The 4,734-nt window shown below is 36.3% G+C and overlaps 1 long non-coding RNA gene across 1 annotated transcript; it reads right to left on the bottom strand.

Annotated features, from left to right (window-relative positions):
* Window positions 1-570: 570 nt before the first annotated feature.
* On the bottom strand, window positions 571-2,424 carry LOC112697447 (uncharacterized). Its single transcript, XR_003151227.2, has 3 exons — window positions 1,885-2,424; window positions 978-1,111; window positions 571-736 (listed from the first exon to the last, which is right to left on the bottom strand). It is a non-coding gene; the product is annotated as an uncharacterized lncRNA (long non-coding RNA).
* Between the last annotated feature and the right edge of the window lie 2,310 nt (window positions 2,425-4,734).

Here is a 4,734-nt window from a genome sequence, read left to right as displayed (position 1 = left end):
GATTTTAATAAGCAAGTTTACATGTATATAATATGCAAAAACATACATAAGTTAAACAAGATCCTTTTAGCTAAAATTGTCTTGAAACAAAATAACATTAGCTAGTGAGTACATTGATTAGTTCAACCAAAACATAAAAGTTCTAACATAAAAGTTCAACCAAAAGTTAAAAGTTCTAACATAGATTAGTGTCACTATGAATCAAAATATTATTGAGCTCTCAAAGTAGCATGTGGTCACCATTTCAGCACTCATGTAAATAAAAAAAACAAAACAAAAAGTTAGGTACATAGTTAAAAGTTCCTTAAGTTCAGAAAGTTTCTAAATTTTCAAAACAAGCAAGTTTGTATTCACTTCTCAACAATTCAAAATGCCAAAACAAGTGATACACATGTATGTGTAGAGCACATAATCAAGTAAATATCAATCACAAGTAAGTAGCATAAATTAAAGGGTTTGTTCATCAAGTAACGTGAGATAAATCATAAATGTGATGTGATGACTAGTTTCATGAAACTGCACTAGAAATCACAAGATATTATATGCGAACAGTAGCATGCCTCCAAAAAGTAGAAAAGCAAGCAAGCCCTTAATAGTGTGATACAAATTTACTAAGTCTAAATTCCAGTATATACCTGTGTAGCCCCATCAACCAGATATATTTGTAACTCATCTATCATGGGGAAAAAACTGCGGCCTTCAGACTTGCCACTGGTTTGGCAGACTTCATTAGGACCTACAAGTGATCAATTACATCTTACAAGACCATGAATCAAAATAGTTACCTATATATGCATACCGCAAAATGAATCATATCTCAGAGCAGTTTAGAAACAAAACACCAACTTGTAAGTTCTAGACCCTTTGTATTCACTTTTTATATATCTAACAGGCCAGATAGTAACAGCATACTGAAAAAAGGAAGCATTTCTATTACTTATCAACTAATGGAAATATATTATCATCCATTGCTATACCTCAGACCAAAATGGGACAGCCAACATTCTATAGTAGAATAAGAAATTATCCATCTGAAACCAGCGGTAAATTAGGTGATAGATGACTTGCACACCGGGCATGATGTTTTCCTATAGAGCCAAGGATCGAAACACTGCACATCACAGGTTTAGGACATATTAGCATTTGAGATTGATAGTGTCCAGCAGAAAATAGGAGATTTTCACAATCCCTTATTGAAGTACACTATTGGATCTAACCAACTCTGGAGAAAGTTTCCTTCTCCTGAACTGCCAAACTGAACAAAAATTATCTAACTAAAACCAACTAAACCCCAGTATTTATATGCAGCAGTTAAGCCTAGAATTCTTGCTCCTAACCTGCTAAACTAGCTTAAAGGAGCTAACCAGCAACAATTATGAACTAAGTAGTGAAAGCAATGAAAATTCCGTTTATCTACTCCTTACCTCTCCTCCTATAGACCAATCCAAACCTGTTCTTATCATGGATCTATTAGAAACCAATAATTTCTCAAATTAACATATCTAGTAACCAATAATTTCTCAAACAATCTTTCAACAATATCTACCATCATCAAATAAATCTCAATTTCACAACTAAATCAAGAAATCAGTGTAACCAGGAATTCGAGTAAATAGTCACTTTCAAACAATTAAAATCATTATTCACAAATCACAGCCTCAAATCAAAATAGTCTCAACACCACACCAATCACATTTTCACAACCTCAATCCAAGCTTAAATCTACCAATTAATCTCTCATAACAACAAAATCAGTCACATTCACAGCAATAATCTAAACTTAATAACATTACGATTATTAATAACAGCAAAATGGAGAATTCAAACTCAATGGAATCGAAAATAGAAATGAATTCAATGGAACTGAAAACAGAGATCGCTTACGATAAAAGAACGAAGCAGCAGCAATAGAAAGGCAGCCCCTTCTCTCTAGTCCGTGATTCCAGTGACAAGAGGCACGACGGTAGTTCCCCAGTGACAATCGACGACGGTGGCTCCGCGGAAGGCAACTAGGCACAGCAACTCGAACAGCGCCTCCTTCTTCTCCCTGCATCTTCCTCCCTCTACGCGTCTGCTCGCGATTCTCGGCGGTGGCAGAAGCTTCATCGACGGTGACTTGGTAGAGGCTTGAACGGAGAACAGTGGCGACTGGGTGACATTGGCTCCGACGGTGCACGGGTCTCCTTCCTCCTCCTCTCTTCAATGCGTTACTCCCTCTCTCCGCGGTGACAACGCCTGCGGCAGTTCGATGGCAGACCGGCAGCAAGGTGCGGCTCCACGGAGTGGCGATGCGTGCGACAGCGGCGGCGGCGAGGCAGCAGCCCTCCACCTTCTCCTCTGTTCTCTCAGATCCTCACTTTCTCTTTCTCTCTTCTCCGCTGTAAGGGGTATGTGTGTTGAAAGCTGTTATGCGAAGCTGAAAGGGGGATTTTAGGGTTAGGTTTCTTAATTTGAGAATTAGGTTTCTAATTTTTAATTTGGGAATTAGGATTAGAAATTAGAAATTTTATAAAAGAATAAAGGATAGATATGAATAGATATTTTGATAAAATTAAAGAGTAGAATAATTTTTAAAATAAAATATAATTTTATAAAAGAATAAAGAATAGATATAAATAAATATTTTGATAAAATTAGAGGATAGAATAATTTTAAAATTAAATGTACTCTATTAAAAATATTTAAGAACATTATTTATCAACATATTGTCAAGTTCAATTAATTATTTTTAATTTAAATTATAAAATAAACATATTATCATATTTTATAAAATATAATGTAAACTCAAAATATTATTTATTCCAATTAAATGATATAACTTTTTATTATTTTTCTATAACTGAAACTTTAATTTCAATTTATAAAATAATTAATTATAATAAAAATTATACATAAATATTAATTGACTTAAACTTAAAATATTTATAAAAATTAATCTAATCATTTCTAATAAATTAATCTCTAAGAGTGTAAATGAATAAAATAAAACATAATTTATTTATAATAGAAATTACTTAAATAAAAATTACTTAAATTGAATCGTACAATTCTTTTTTATTTTTCAATCACAAAAAAGATCATTTCTCCTAATTATTTTTAGAGTAAAGGACATTTTCGTCCCTGGCCGTTTTTTTCACGGATATTTTCGTCCTCAAGGAATGAAAAATACATTCAAGTCCCGACCCCTGAAAAACATGGATATTTATGTCCTTCCGTTGAATTCAGCCGTTTGCACTTAACGGAAAAGGATGAGCTGGCAGAGGTGGCGCTGAGGTGGGCGTAACGGAGAACAGGTGGCATGGATCATTTCGTAACAGGACATATAAGTCCCTGGAGACAAAAACGATGCCGTTTTTGTAACCTCCCCCAATTTCTCTGCCTTTTCTTCTTCCTTCGTCCTTTTTCCCTTCCATTCTTCTTCCTCGGCCCCTGCCTCCATCACCGCCGCACAGCGGCACCTCCGTCAGCCACCATCAACGATGGTGAAGCTACTAGAAGCTTAAGCAACTAGAAGCTTCCACCACCATAGCCACTTTCACCTTCTCATGTCCCTATCGTCTTTTCGTTCCTTTGTACCCATTTGGCACCACCGTGCTCCCAACCACCAGAGCTTGGGCCTCTTTGACGTCACGCAGCGTATGAGGTTGCCGCCGCCTCTCAAATGCTCCGCCGCAGAACCCGACCAGGAAACCAAGGTTCCTGCCACTTGCCTTCTCTTGAATGTGTTGCAACTATTCGATGGTGCTTGCAATTGAACTGTTCTATGATTTGATTCTGTTAGGATTTTGGCTTGATGTGTGTGTTTGCCATATTGTTGTTTTATGTGTGATTCTTTTTGGTCTCTGGATTTTGTGGTGTGAAGGATATTATTTGCAGGCAATGTATTTGAATGAATGTGTGAGTGACATTTTTATGTTTTGTGTTTGATAGGTGTTCCTCTTCCTTTGGTTGGGATGGTGGCGTATGGCTTGGTTGCGGCGCTTGGTCTGCAATTGGCCACAAATAAGATGTTGCCTTTTGGGATTGGCAGGTCCAGATCCCAGCTCATGATGTTCCATTCTTTTTGAGTGCTTTCTCAGGTTTGCAGCAGCATTGATTAGTCAGAAATTTGACTGCTGGTGGCCTAACAAACATGTGAATTTCTATGAAACGATACTGAACTCTCTCTTGTTGAGTAGCTCATGTCCTTTATCTTTGTACAAGGGTTGAAGAAGTTCGTATAATTTTAGGCTTTTAGTTGTTGTGCGTTGGAATAACGCTATTCTTTTAACTGTTTTTACATTTCCAACTCTTTTGTTCCTCTTAATCTAAACGTTGTCTAATCCGTTTATGATGATGTACAGGAATACATACATTTATTCTGAACCATTATGGGCAATAGTCCAGCACCATTTTCTGATATTGGCAAAAGGACAAAAGGTAAACCTGAACTTAACTTCATTCCACGATATATACACATTTTCTGATATTTGACTGCTGGGTTATAATGTTGTTCCTGTTAGTAGCACAAATTCCATGTACTGAAAGAGCCTCTATATCAATTCCCCCAAATTACTTTTACGATCTTGTTAGTGTTTTGTAATATTCTGTAATTTTTATAATTTAGGTGTGAAGCATTTGACACCTACCCAAGAACCTATGATAATGTCTATGTGTTGGATTTCAAGACATTGCCAAGGCAATAGGGTGGCAAGTCACATTGAAAGATACATCTGAGGGGCCTCATGCTAGTTA

This window comes from Arachis hypogaea, chromosome 6, assembly GCF_003086295.3.
Source record: "Arachis hypogaea cultivar Tifrunner chromosome 6, arahy.Tifrunner.gnm2.J5K5, whole genome shotgun sequence".
NCBI classification, from domain to species: Eukaryota; Viridiplantae; Streptophyta; class Magnoliopsida; order Fabales; family Fabaceae; genus Arachis; species Arachis hypogaea.
This window is presented reverse-complemented; position numbering and strand designations above follow the sequence as displayed.